The 15215-nt window shown below is 45.9% G+C and overlaps 1 long non-coding RNA gene and 1 pseudogene across 2 annotated transcripts in view; both read right to left on the bottom strand.

Annotated features, from left to right (window-relative positions):
• The window catches only part of LOC131488204 (uncharacterized), a 33444-nt gene extending 21087 nt beyond the window's left edge, over positions 1-12357 (bottom strand). For both annotated transcript variants that reach the window (XR_009250116.1, XR_009250117.1), the window contains exon 1: positions 10900-12357. This is a non-coding gene — a long non-coding RNA (uncharacterized LOC131488204). The remainder of the gene's footprint in view (positions 1-10899) is intronic.
• On the bottom strand, positions 8074-9644 carry LOC131488194 (methylglutaconyl-CoA hydratase, mitochondrial-like; annotated as a pseudogene).
• Positions 12358-15215: the final 2858 nt, after the last annotated feature.

Here is a 15215-nt window from a genome sequence, read left to right as displayed (position 1 = left end):
ACACAAGCAAAACATGCGAAGAAGTGGGACCGTCCTCCTACAGCAAATGAAAAGTCGCTCATTAGCAAAACACCGGGGTGCTACCATCCAGACGCCAGTGCAGCTGGCACCAATTCTGAGAGGAGAATGATTCATTACCATGGTTACTGATGCCCGAAATATTACCTTCTGCAATCAGCACACACAAAGATCCTTTAAAGAGAGTGTAAAAATTAGAGCACTGTAAACAATTAGTGAAAATTGCCGGCGGGCACGGAGGCTGAACTTACACAATGCTGCTTTCAGGGCCGAAAACCAGAGGGGACCACTGCGGCACCAGCAAATCTTGCTCAAGGCAAAAAAAGACACTCCTGTTCAGGGAGCCAGCTGCAGGCCTCGCCCACAAACATTTCTGTACAAATCTGTTATCAGTCACCAGGACGGGTTAGGAACAGACCTATCTAGCTGGTAATATTTGTACCATCAGATTCTAGTTCATTAGACACATAATTTCATTTTTTTTTAATTTTTTTAACATTTATTCACTTCTGAGAGACAGAGCACGAGCAGGGGAGGGGCAGAGAGAGAGGGAGACACAGAATCCGAAGCAGGCTCCCGGCTCTGAGCTGTCAGCCCAGAGCCCGACGTGGGGCTTGAACCCACAAACCACGAGATCATGACCGGAGTGGAAGTCGGAGGCTCAGCCGACTGAGCCACTCAGGCACGCCTAAACGCACAGCTTTTTAAAGCTTTAAAAAAAAAAAAAAATTAATAAACCTTATTTAAACATTTTAAAAAATTTTTTAAATGTTTATTTTTGAGACAGAGTCAATTTTTGAGAGACAGCGCCCCAATAAACCTCATTTTTAACGCCAGTTTTAAGTTCCCAACAAAATTGAGCAGAAAGCACAGAGATTTCCTCCCCCCACATTTGTACAACTATCAACATCCCCTGCCAGAGTGCTACATGTGTTGTAATTGATGCACCTATAAAAACTGATGAACTTACACTCACACATCATTATCACCCAAAGTCCATGGTTCACATTAGTGTTCACTCTCGGTGTTGCACATTCTATGGTTTGGGGCAAATGTATAATGACGTATGCACCATGATAGCACCCTGTGAGTATTTTCACTTCCCTAAAATTGTCTGTGCTCTGCCTGTTCATCCCTCCCCACCCCCACTCTCCCACCCCTGGCAATCACTGATCTTTTCACTGTCTCCAGACTTTTGTCTCTTTCAGCATCTCATATAGTTGTAATCATACAGCATGTAGCCTTTTCAGATCGGCTTCTTTCACTTAGTGATAGGCATTTAAGGTTCCTCCGTGTCTTTTCACGGCTCGATAGTCCATTCACCTACTGAAGGACGTTTTGGTGGCTTCCGAGTTTTGGCAACTCTGCATAAGGCTGCCATAAACAACCGTGTGCAAGGTTTTTGTGTGGACAGAAGTTTTTGACTCCTTTAGGTAAAAACCAAGGAGTGTGACTACTGGATCATACGGTAAGAGTATGTTTAGTTTTGTAAGAAACTTCCAAAGTGGCTGCACCATCTATACTCCCATCAGCAATGAATGAGAGGCCCCCAAGGTCGGCGTTTGCAAAGCATCTTGGAAAATGCTCTGTGTCCTAACACTAATATTACAGTCCAGTGCTGTTGCTTCTTAGTAATAAGATAGGGATGCGAAAGTGGGAGGAAAGGAAGCGTGGTTGTTAAATGGCAGAAGTTTGCCTTTCAAACTGCAGTGGACTCTCTTCCAAGTCTTTAAATAGGAAACTAGATTAACTTCCATAAAAAAAGCTTTCACTGAGTGGATGAGTCATTCCCATACATATCTTATTCTATTTAAAGAATGTCAACACCTTGAGGCAATCTGTGCTTTCCCAAAATCTGGTCCAAACTCAGCAAATCCCAAAGCCCCACCCTGCTCTGCTGAAAATGGCGGCAGTAAAAACTCGGTCATTCAAATCTCTGATTTACTGAAATGTACCTTCCACCGCGTAATTTCTTCACAAAGAGGTGGCTAAATCAATTGGTAGTATAAACAAGATAATAACCTATAAGGAGCAGGCACTTTTGCATTTTGCAATGTAATTTGCAAAGTCAGTTAAAACGTTGATGTTTGGGGCACCTGGGTGGTTCAGTCGGTTGGGCGTCTGACTTCAGCTCAGGTCATAATCCCACAATCCATGAGTTCGAGCCCCGTGTCGGGCTCTGTGCTGACAGCTCAGAGCCGGGAGCCTGCTTCCGATTCTGTGTCTCCCTCGCTCTCTGTCCTTCCCCCCTCTTGTGCTCTCTCTCTCTCTCTCTCTCTCTCTCTCAGTAAACATTAAAAAAATTAAAATAAAAACCAATGATGTTTATCATCTATTCTTTAAAGAACAGTGATTCATCAGTGCTTTATTAGCCACTAGTATGGTCTCAAATGGATGAGATTTGATAAATACATGCATATATGCATTCTGTATATACATATGCAGAAATACAGATAGAGATATAATGTGATCGCCACATGACCAAGGTTTTTTTGTTTTTTGCTTTTTTTTTTTTGGTTTATATTGTCCATTGTTTTATCCCATATTGTCCATTGTTTTATCCCAAGCACCTGGAAAAGTTGTAGCACATAGAAGACCATATACAAATGTTTATACATATTTGTATATGGTCTTCTATTATCTACATTGCCTTCAAATACACACGCACGTTGGCACACAAGAATGAATGAATGTGAAGGCTCTCTCTCCTCTTTTGAATTCAAAGAGTTGTTGACAGATTTTTGTGAGTTTTCTTTTTCTGAGTGCATGAGCTCTGTAAGGCTCCATGAAGGCTGGAACAGGGTCTCATAGTTCTGTGTATTTTTAGTCTCATCAGATTCTTGCTCTCAGCTTCGCCAATTTCTTTGTGGTCCACTGGGTCCTGGCCTGGCCCTGTGGGCTCCTTCTGCTTCGCCCCGGATCTTGTGTCTCCAAACCCAGTTGGAAAGGGCCCTGGCTTCTTCTTTGCTTCTCTTCGATGTGCTTCTTTTAACCTCCAAAGAGTAACTAAAGGTGATATAACTAGCTTTTCCACAGTGCCAGTGGTTGATGTGCAATTATATGCAACTAACAGCTGACAGGGAACAAGGTCAGCTGTTAGGAAAAATCCGTTGTACGCCAAGGCATGGTCAATGAAAGCAAACTGGCCAAAAGGCTGGGAACTGGCGAAATCGATGGGCTTATCCTTATGTAGCTCCCCAAACCGATTTCACCTGAGGGGACTGATCTAGCCGTCCCTACCCCTGATTTTTTTCTCTTTAGAAGAATTACGTAGGTTCCTGAGATTCACGGGGCCTGAGTTCAGTCGTGTGTCTGCCGGGACTTCAGGGCCGAGGCGTTAAGGACAGGTGTAAGAATTACAAGAAACTTCACAGATACAGGCTGATGATGGGGGCCTGCCCCGTTTCCCACAAAGTGAGGCTGGGGCTTGGCAGGTGTGGCGCTCCTGTAGGGACCCTCGTGTCGCTGCCTCAGTATCCAGGACACCTCTGCCTAGGGAAGAAATCGAAGAACAAAGGAAATTTCCAGTCCTACTCTTCTTCCTCAGCATGATGGCGTAGACAAGGGCGCCGGCTTGCAGCCCATCCCAGATGGATTAACATATCTGCTCGATACTTACCACTGCGTCATTTCAGGAAAGTTGCGTAACTTCTCTGAGCTTGAGTTTCCGTAACTGTTAAGTGACAAAAGTAATCGCCTACCTCATAAGGTTGTGACAAGGATCGGCTGCCAGTGATATAGTGCGTGAGGTCCACCGGAAGCCCCTGGCGATTCTGTCTCAACTATTCTCCTGATGTGTTCTAACATGCTCTCCTATAAGATGTTACCGTCGTAACAGCGACTGGACAGACAGGCCCCGCGTGGGATGCCTCCGTTCACTCCTCTTACCCACCCTGAGCGGTCTAGACCTTGGCACTCTGACCCATCTCCGGTGGCTGACCCGACTCCACGATGCAATAATGTGAAACATACATATTTCATTAGAGATTTTTATGAGGATTCAGTGCAGACGTCTCAGCACCCAACGCACAGCAGAAACAGTAGAATTTCCCCATTAAACACCCTAGTTCTTTCTTCGAAAGCTTGCCTGGACTGTAATCAACCTCACCTCTTCTCTTGAAACACAGACTCTAAAGACTTTGCCTGATGCCGGGACTGAGCCAACCCCACCCTCGGCTTTATGCCCCACATCTCCCAACACGGGGCTGCAGTCGGCAAATCCCTGCCTGGCCCAACGGCTGGTGTGGTTCCGAAGCCCCACAACCGTGGCCTAATCACGTCTCTCTGTCCTCCTCTCTCCTGTCCTCCAGGAAGGAAGAAACACAAGGCAAACCTAGTGTGAGAAATGACATTCATTCGCAGTGTTTCTGGGGCTGCTCAAGTTTGCATGGCCAAGGGGTTCAGGGCTGCCCACGCCGGCCCCTGATTCTAAAGCCTTAACTTTCCGCTCTCTGTGTTTCCCTTGGGCTTCGAGCAGACAACTGGTTTTTCTGTCCCATCCTGCACTGGTGCATTTTAAGGAGAATATTTAAGGAGAATCCAAATCGACTCCCTCCATCAGTCATGACATGAAGTGAACCAGAGTTCGAGGCCCTTGACTTCCTAAGAGTAACTGAACAAAAGGGATGGTTTCTCAGCAGACCAGACCCTCTCTCTCTTTCAGCCTCCTCCCTGGCTTACCTCTCCGGCCACACCCTGCGGGACTGGATCACACCTGATACCCTTCTGTGTGGTGGTAGGAGGTACGCTGTAAGCTTTACCCTCCTTACTGCTCAGAGTTTGAATCTTGAGTTCCCCAACTTGCCACGGGCACGTTAACTTAACCTCTGTAAGTCTCAGTCTCCCTACCTGTAGAACATGGATAGTATTACCTTCCTCAGAGGTTTATGGGTAAGATCCAATGCCTGGAACAGCACACATTCCCCACAGAGTGGCTATTGGTTCCTGATCTGGGAAGAGCTGGATTTGGGGATCCTGTGCCCATCTGACTGGCTTCACGATGAGGGTCAGGTGGAGAGGTCGGCATGCCTTCCCCAGAGGCTGGCTCCGCCAGCACTGAGGCACATTCCTTTCTGCCTGGCTGGACGTGGGATTTCATCCTTCACACCCTTTGCTTTCCTCAGATAAGGAAAAACGGGCCAGTGGTTCTCAACTGGGGCAACCATATTAAGTCCCGCACCCCTCACCCTCTGGAGGCGTTTTTGGCTGTCTCAGCTGGGAGGGGGTGGGGTTACCCCCTGCACCTGGTGGCGGGTGAGACCAGGGATGACGCTAAATATCACACAACGAACAACAGGACAGCCCCCACAACAAAGAATTAGCCAACCCAAAATGTTGATCGCGCCGAGGTAGAAAACCCTGGAAACAGACCCCGTGTCCAGAATGTATGCGCTCACAGATAAAATGCCATTCTTTATGAAGTGGGGGAGGGGGGGGAGGGAGGAGCTGTTGGAGGCAACTATGTACAAAGTATGCTTGTGGACAAATTCTCTGAAAAGAAAAACAAGAATTACCACCGGGAGGGGATGATATCAGATGATCTCAGATGGTTCTCTTGCGTTTTAAATCTTCCTATCGTGTGGTTTGGGCCATAAGTAAAGGAAAGAAACGAATCGTCCCAGACGGTGGCACAGGATTCGGCTACTAATTTAAACAAGATAACCAGCACTTGGAAATTCACTGACCCTCAAACTCTCTCCATTCACCCAGTGGGCCAATTTGTCCCCACCCAACTCACTTTGCAAATGCACGAGATAGAATCACACCAAGAGAAATCAACATTTAGAGGGGAAGAAAATCCATCCATGCGAAAATAATTTCAGTAGGGTTTTTAATATTCATTTAATTTTTACTTCATTGTTCACTAAACCAGAAAATGACAGCAATCGCCGTGACTGGTTAGGTCACTTGGGCCAAAAAAATTTCTGGTTTGCCTGGCTTTTCCTTTTCAAATTTTTCTTTTTTCCTTTTTTCTTCCCAGAAACTGTTCTTAACTGCCAAGTCATTAAAAACTGCCGAACCAATCTGTGCATAAAACACAACCGAAGCAGAACAGGTCACAGGGAAAAAAAGGATGCACTGAAAACACCTTCTACATTATACGACGGATGGTTTCCATAATAACAAAAGAAAAAAGAAAATAGGACATTTATAATGAAATGAAGTGGCTGAACATCAGAAGACATTCTTAAACTGAGGTGGAAAAAGACTCCAACACATAAGACAAAAGGCCAATCAGGGCAAGACGTATAAAAGTCCTATTCACTGAAGGCCAAAGAACGGCTTAGCTCCCAACATACTATTAAAGAACCACTCACACCCCACATTTCTCCTTAGCTGAGCGTGGGAGACACAATAACTGCTCTTAGTCACTGTCAGCACAGGGGGGGTAATTTGCATGTGATTTCCATACAATCTTTTTGCAGGCAGATTATGGCATTCACAAGTCTGAACTTTTCATTTTATTTTTTTTTCAAAGAGAAGGATCCATTGACCAGCAGTATGGACAGCTGTTGTTATTTCTGCCCCTAACCGCTGGATGTTTGCAAGCTCCCAAATGGTCCTTTTGATTTATGTTTTAACACTCTGATCAATGCAAGGAAACGTGAAAACCTAACCTTTAATCTTGAGATGGTTGAAATGGAATGAGCTTAGCTCTCCACGAGAAAATGCCAAAGTTACGAAATTATAAACTACATTATTTATGGAAGAGGAGTATGTCTTGACAAAAATTAGCTTTAAGGCAGAATTCTGTAATGGGTACAGATTATTTGATCTGCCCATTCTATCCTGTCTAGTCTTGCTGTCTTGCTGTCATAATCTGTTTATTTATTCATTGATTCATTTATGCCACACTCCACAAATGCTTCCAGGAAGTGCGCGCGCGTACACACACACACACACACACACACACACACACACACACACACAGAATACTTGAGGTGATAAAGCTGAGGAAAAAGAATGAAGCCAGGGAGAGATTAGAATATAGAATATACACCATGAAGTGTTGTGAGTTCCTATGGTGGGTAACAAATTTGGTGCCAGGCTTCTTAGTAGCCAAAACAAAAAGCACATTCCCATTATTACAAGGTTCACAGAAAAAAGAATGGTTCAGTTGTTCAGTGTTTCTCAACTATGAAACCTGAGAGAAAATTCTCTATTGTGCCTTGTGATGGCAGTTTCTTGAGGGATTTGTTAAGTAATCTAACAGTCGTGTTTTCTGTTTCATTACTTTCTGCACTTACCTGTATTGTTTTCAAAATAGGTAATAGAACACAATTTTGAAAAATCACTGCCTGGGGCGCCTGGGTGGCTCAGTCGGTTGAGCGTCCAACTGTGGCCCAGGTCATGATCTCATGGTTCATGGGTTCAAACCCCACATCGGGCTCTGTGCTGGGCTCTGTGCTGACAGCTCGGAGCCTGGAGCCTGCTTTGGATTCTGTGTCTCCCTCTCTCTGCCTTTCCCCTCTTGCACTATGTCTGTCTCTCTCTCTCAATAATAAACATTTAAAAAAAAAATTTTAAGTTATTTCTGTGGGGCGCCTGGGTGGCTCAGTCAGTTAAACGTCTGACTTTGGTTCGGGTCATGATCTCACAGTTTGTGACTTAGAGCCCTGAGTTGGGCTCCCTGCTGTCAGCACAGAGCCCGCTTCAGATCCTCTGTCTCCCTTTCTCACTGCTCGTCTCCCCTCTTGCTCTCTTTCTCTCTGTCTCAAAAATAAACATTTTTTAAAGAGTTATTTTGGGGGCACCTAGGTAGCTCAGTTGGTTAAGCATCTGACTTTGGCTCAGATCATGATCTCACAGTTCCTGGCTTCCATCCCCGTTGGGATCTGTGCTGACAGCTCAGAGCCTGGAGCCTGTTTCAGATTCTGTGTCTCCCCCTATCTCTGCCCCTCCCCTGCTTGTGCTCTCTTACTCTCTCTCAAACATAAATAAACATTAAAAAAAATTTTTTTAAAAAGAATGGATAAATTTTGATATAGCCATACATGGGAATACAGTATAACAGTTGAAATAAATAGATGAATTAGATCGACATTACTAACATGGATAAATATCAAAAACGTTGAATTTCAAAAGCAAGTTAGAAGGTGATATGTATACTGTGATTTAATTAATACAGGAGTTTAAATCTCCTTGAATAATACTATATGGTGTCTACAGAAACCTATAATTAACGAAAACACATAAACATGGATAACAATGATGCAGAACAACTTCAGGATAGTGATTCCTTCCGGGATGGTCATGACACTTTGAACTCTACACGGGCATGCAGGGTAGCTGGGAGCTTCCACTCTATCTGTAAGACTTTTCATTTTTTTGGTAGATAGAAATAATTTTATTTTGTATTGAGGCACAGCAGGCATACAATCCGTATTACTTCCTCGAGTGTGCGATATATTAGTTATTCACATTATAAAATTAAGGACAGAAAGCCTTGTATGCAGGGGATATTAAAAATGTGTGTCTAATTTTGAATCTGTCTCTGACAGCACCCACGACCAGCTTTATAAATCTGAATGCATACGACACGAGACACATTTGGACAAAGTATTCATATGGGTCCACTCCAGATGCTAATTCACTCTACAGATAACTCACTCTTCACCTTGGTCATTGGCACTCCAGGGTCTGAGGCACATGTGGATTTAAAAGACACTTCTGGAAGTACATTTATTACACTGGCCTTGTAAAGATTTCTGTTTCTTCTATTCTCCTTTAGAGCGAGGAGACCTTTTCTCTTTACAAGCAAGAAGACCTTCAAGCTTGTCTTTTGTTGGAAGAGTCTGAGCATAACAAGCTTCTTCTATGGCGAATCCTGTTACTAAATCAATCTCCATCCCTTGATTAATTGCTAATTTTGCCATTTTTTTGCAACAGGTCCCTGAGGTAAAAACTTTCCTGCCAGGTCCAAGGCCTTGCGTGGGCTGGGCAGCATTCCTGTCCTGGTTCTGTTCTAGAACGTGGCTGATCAAGCCCACTGCTTTGGCTTCTTGGCATCGAGCACACGAGAAGATGAAGTCTTTGATGAGGACCATCCCGATACCGCCTGGCAGTGGCTGTGACCCCCCTGCCTCTATTTCATTCACCACTGCTCTCATTTTGGAGACAAAAGGACCAACTTCACTGGGATTCACTTGGACTCTCTTCTTTAGGTCAGCAGCAGCACCGAATATTCCTGGGACTTCACTCCTGACTATTACCATCCGCGCTTTTGAATCAGATTTGAAAGCATCCACAGCTTTTGAGAGCATTTTTATCAGCTTTTACTGAATGGGTTTTTGGCATAAGCTCTGTTTATCCCAAGCACCGCAGTTCCTCGGTTCTCCTCTTCCAGGTACCGAACAGGCTGCTGGTCCTCTGTCCTCACCTCAGAGCGGTACCCCTCCATGGGGCCGACCCCCTGGCTGATGGCAGGCACCCAGTCCCACCCTAGATGCCTGGCCCACCCACGGGCCGTCAAGGAACCAGGCAGTGCCCCCCCCCAACCTGTGGGGCCAATGCAGGTGCCCAGGGTCCCAGGTGCCCCCGAGGCCTTGTCTAAGACTTTCTTTACACAAAGATATGAAACAGATACGGTAAACCAACGAACAGTCTAATTTTTCTTGTGGGCACTTGGGTGTATCATCCTTTTCTCTGAACTCTGTGTATTGAAATCTTTAATATTTAAACATAAAAATTTTAAATCATGAAAGGAAAGTTTGGGGATAGAGCTTGAAGGATCTAGAATGCCATGCCTGGGGTTCTGAACTTTATTCTTTAGGCATTAAGAATATGCAAACGTAATTAAAAAAAAAAAGCGAGCAGAGGACAGACTGGTCAGAGCTGTGCTCTAGAAAGATTACTCTACCAGGCACATAGAACTTCTCTCTCTTGTTCTTCCCATGATACGTACTTAAGTCCATCCGTATCCTCTGATGTCTTCCCTGCCTAGTCTCAAAGTTGTCCCCCCACCAGGCTCAGTGTTTCTTGTCTCAGCTGCAGATGTGTGGTGTGGAAGATTTTGGTTATTGTAAGGAGTGAATGGGAAAAACTGAGACCAAGGGCGGGGATGAGTTCGGGAATCAAGAAACATCACTCCTATTAAGAACACCCTAAGGGGAGCGACATAAAATTAAAACTCAAAGCAGATTCTGTGCAAATCCCATGCCAATTCCCTGGTGGCCCAGCTTTTTCAAGTCCTGGCTTAGCTACATGTGATTAAGGGGAGCACATCAAATCCAAAGAGGCACACATGTCACAGACCCTCACTCGTTCCTCATTAGGGATCATTCCAAAGTATGTCATTACATTTTTCCCCAGGAGTAAATTTGCCTGCGCAGGAGGCTGTGGGCCACGTCAGCTGCTCGACTGGGGACTGCCTATGTCAGAAACGAGTGCCTTCAAGGGTAAGTCGGGGGAATTTCCCACTCTGCACCCTGGCTATAACTCTGCTGTGGGTGTATCCCTTCCTTCCTTCTCCTTCCTTCCTTCCTTCTCTTTCTTTCCTTCCTTCCCTCCTTCCCTTTTTTCTTTCTTTCCTCCTTTCCTTCCTTCCTTTCTTTCAGTTTATTTATTTTTCAGAGAGAGAGAGGAGCAGGGCAGGGACAGAGAGAGAGAGGTAGGGACACAGAATCCAAAGCAGGCTCCAGGCTCTGAGCTGTCAGCACAGAGCCCGACGTGGGTTTGGAACCCGTGACCAACGAGATCATGACCTCAGCCGAAATCAAGAGTGGGAGGCTTAACCCACTGAGCCACCCAGGTGCCCCTGCGCGTGTATTTCTATCAACATTTCCTTATCCTCCAGCGCGGGCCAGGAAGTGCTGCTTAACAACAACAACAACAAAAGTTTCATAAGGGTGCTGACGGACTCAACCAGGTATTTGTGCTAACCTTGGGGCCCTCCTCACAATCCTTTTATTCGTATTTTGCTGTCTCCTCTTCTCGGTGCCGGCGGGGCTGTTTCAGACGGCCAGTCATCCGAAGTTCCTCCCCGGCTCGGGCGGCAGAAGGCTCCCCTTTCCACCTGACGAAGAACATAATGAGCCCTCCTCGTCCTAAACCAATGCCTGGGGTTGGCACTCCACGTCCTTCCCTCCGCCTTCAAGGAAATCGGGTTAGAACCCGTCCCCGCACCGTCCGCAGGGCGGGCTCTTCAGCGCGCTGAAATCCCCCTGCTGCAGTGATTGGGTCAGAGGCGATCACATGCCCTGGGGCCAGCCAATCAGAGTACTCCAAATCTGGGCCTTGGTGATTGGTCGGAGGATGAGTTTAAGACCCAAATTGGTCTGGTCCAGCTCCTTGTCAGCGCTTGGGCACGCCCTCCTCCGGGAGGGAAACGGCTCTTTTTTCCCTTGTCAGGGATTGGGCAGTGGTGTCCGAGAATTGGAGCCAACATTAGCAGAGGGAGGGAAAGAAACCAAGTTCTGATGGCATTGTTTGAACTCCCAGGTGCCGCTCAGGCCTTGGACTTTTCACTACATGAACCAGGAGTTCCTTTTTCGTCCCAGGCAGTTTGAGCAAGGTTTTCTGTCACCTGCTGTTGGCCAAGCGTGACAGCTCCAGTGTCCTTTCACACGCCCCAAAGCGGCCTCTGCAGTTCACCACAAAGACCCTGTCACTGTCCTTCTCGCCATCAGCAGGTGGCCTGCCCCTCCTCCGCAGAGAAAGGGAAACCATCCTGCACAAAGTCCACACTTCTCTCTGAGTTCTCGTGCATCTTGACCACCATCGTTGTTGAACTGTCCTCGGAGGAGTACTTCCTCCTGTGCAGAGTGAGCTGGACCCCTCTGCTCTGGATCCTGTCCCTGCTGCCCTCCTCTGGGACTTAGCCTTATCAAGTACTCCTTCTTCCTTTTATCTTCAATCTCTCCTGCCCCAGTGGCTCTTTCTCTTGTGTCTATGGACTAAAAAAGAAAGAAAAGAAGGAAATTAAAAGAACTTTCCTTCTTCCTGAAAATCGGCCTATCATCCTTTTTCCTTCCTTTACTTCACAACGTGTTCGCTTCAAAAAATACTCGCTACTCCCTGTACTTTCTTATCGTTCATTCACTTCCCAATTCACTGCTGCAATTAGAATTCTGCCCCTCTACTTCCCTGAACCTGCCAAGTGCAGTGGCCTAATTTCAACATTTCACTCCTCTGTAACAGTTGATTCTGCTGCTGTGTCCTCTTCTAAATGGACCGTCGAGCACTTCCCTCATAGATGTTACTGCTTTTTTTCAGGGCTTCTTCCTCCATTTCCTATCGCTTAAGCCAACAAATGTGCTGCCTTTTCTGGATTTCAAAACCTGTTGGAAAATTGACGGGGCCTATTGTTTGTTTCCCTAGAGGCATGTACTTTGCAGGGTATTGATCAAGGTTGTTAGTAACAAACTGAAAAATACAGTCCAGCTGGTGGAATCAAAAGGGGCTTGCCTAAGAGCACAGACGGTTCACATAAAGGTCGGGAGTGCGAAACTTCCAGGAACCCCGCACACGCAACGGAACTGCTCTGCCTCTGCCCAGTGAGAAGGCTCCTAAATCAAAGCCACTGCCAAGCTGCTGGCACCAAGCAGCTCTAGCGGGAACTGTGCCGGCAAAGCGGTGCCCCGCACCCTGTGCCTCTCTCCGCATGCAACTCTGTGCGGATCAAGTCCCTCATGAGGGCAAGTGTCTTCAGACCACCCGGTTTCCAATCAGGGTCTCTCCCAAGCTCATCCTTCTGGCAGAGCCTCAGTCTCATGCAGAATCCTGGCTTCAAAGGGAGTGAGAGATGTGGCTTCCACCTTTCCTGCTGGGGGCACTGTAGAAAGAGGCTAAGCAGACAGCGTTGGGCTAATCAATCAGCTGTTATCACCATGTATGTGTAAAGGCAAACTTCAAACACTGAAGAAACACATTTTAAATGTTGATGTTCCCGAGTGCTTTAGTCATGATTTCTTTTTTTTTTTTTTTTTTTTTTTTTTTTTGGTTACAAGTGTCAGATCACAATCGAAATTGCCTTTGTTATTATTTTTTTAATCTTTATTTTTGAGAGAGAGAGAGAGAGAGACAGAGTGCGAGCAGGGGGAGGAACAGAGAGAGAGGGAGACACAGAATCCGAAGCAGGCTCCAGGCTCCGAGCTGTCGGCACAGAGCCCGACGTGGAGCTTGAACCCATCAACCCTGAGATCATGACCTTAGCTGAAGTTGGATGCTTAACCAACTGAGCCACCCAGGCGCCCCTGAAATTGCCTTTCATAGGAGAAGGAATTTATTGGCTCAGACAAGAAGTTCAAGAACAGAACTAGCTTTGTCAGAACATGTCCACTCGGGGTCTCTGTTATTGTCTTCGCTCTGTTCCCCACTGCTTCTCTCTCAGGCAAGATGCTCCTGCACTGACTAGCTGGCCAACAGCAATTCCCTGCTCATATCCTACTTGTACAGCAGCCCCAGCAGACAAAGAGCCTCCTTTCCCAAGTAGTTTTAGCAGAAGACCCAGAGTGACGTCTCCTTGGACTAGTGAGTCAGTGAATCTCTCAACCTCGTGAATCAGCCATCGTGACCAGGTTCGCAGCACTCCGATGCACCATGTTTGAGTGATGTGTCCCATCTTAGGTCCAGAATGTGGGGCCATCCCCATATGAACACGTCGAACTGAGGGATAGGAATGGAGGTGCTTTCCAGAGGAAATAGTATGTTGTTACCCAGAGGAGGGAGAATGGATCCTGGAAAGGCGAATTTAAGAGCTGTCCCTTCCACCCAGAATTCTGCATCCCGCCTTCTGTTCCAGATTCCCTTGGGATAATCTCAACTACTTCTGTGGTTTCAACTACTGTCTGATTTAGGACGCTCTTGTCTGGAATAAACCTTACGTTGATTTTTTTTTTCATCCAGTGAAATAGAAAATTCAACAAAAGACATAGTGCATTTGAGGGGCACCTGGGTGACTCAGTTGTTAAGCCTCTGACTTCAGATCAGGTCTTGATCTCACGGTTTGTGAGTTTGAGCCCTGCTTTGGGTGAGCCCTGCTTCTCTCTCTCTCTCTCTCCTTCTCTCTCCCCCCATCCGTCTGCCCCTTGTGGGATTCTCTCTCTCTCTCTCTCTCTCTCCCTCTCTGCCCCTCACGCACTTGTGCCCTCTCTCTCTCTCTCTCTCTCAAAATAAAACAAAACAAAACAAAACAAAAACAGTGCCTTTGAAAGGAATTTTTTAAAAGGGATTTTTTAGAAGGAGGAAGGGCACAGTCTTTTTTTCCCCTATTTAAAAACATGTTAAACGACATTCTGAAATGACTCGCAGTGCTTCTGGTCCTCTACTAAAAATGGAACTGTTCGCTGTCAGATAATCCAGTTTATTTTGCCCAAATGGTGGACACAGACATTTTTGTCCACAAAGGGAATATTATTTTTTAATTTTTTTAAGTTTGTTTATTTTTTTGAGGGGGGGAGGGGCAGAGAGAGAGGGAGAGAGAATCCCAAGTGGGCTCCAGACTTGAACTCACAAACCATGAGATCACGACCTGAGCTGAAATCAAAAGTCAGTCACTTAACCAACTGAGCCACCCAGGGGCCCCCACAAAGCGAATATTTTTTAAAATATATTCTTCTTCTTCAGGAATAGGCCTCTTGATCCTTGGGATCTTCAACTGAGATATTTAATTATTCATTTATCTCATTTAAGGAAGGTTCAATGGTCATATCTAATCTCAGTTGTCTTAATTCCCAGCAAGCATGATTTTGAGCAATTGTCAGGGTTGTATTTTCTCTTCCCTTAGTGTAGCTTATCTTCTGGGAAGGAGGCACACAGATCTGAGTAGGTGACTACCTTAATACCAGTTTCTTTAAATGTGTTCCAGGGATAGAGGAAAAAAATGCATTATGACCTGGTGTTCTGTCGGTATCCAAAGCAGGATCTCCACCCAGATCCAGGTTCTTTATTTCGTTTTAATTTTTTTTTAACGTTTATTTATTTTTGAGACAGAGAGAGACAGAGCATGAACGGGGGAGGGTCAGAGAGAGGGAGACACAGAATCTGAAACAGGCTCCAGGCTCTGAACTGTCAGCACAGAGCCCGACGCGGGGCTCGAACTCACGGACTGCGACATCATGACCTGAGCCGAAGTCGGCCGCTTAACCGACTGAGCCACCCAGGAGCCCCATCGTTTTAATGTTTTAATTTATTTTTGAGAGAGAGAGTGTGTGAGCAGGGGAGGGGCAGGAGAGAGGGAGACAGAGGATCCGAAGCAG

This window comes from Neofelis nebulosa, chromosome 1 (genome assembly GCF_028018385.1).
Source record: "Neofelis nebulosa isolate mNeoNeb1 chromosome 1, mNeoNeb1.pri, whole genome shotgun sequence".
Taxonomy (NCBI): Eukaryota; Metazoa; Chordata; class Mammalia; order Carnivora; family Felidae; genus Neofelis; species Neofelis nebulosa.
Note: the sequence above shows the minus strand (reverse complement) of the source record. Positions and strands in the feature narration are given on the sequence as shown.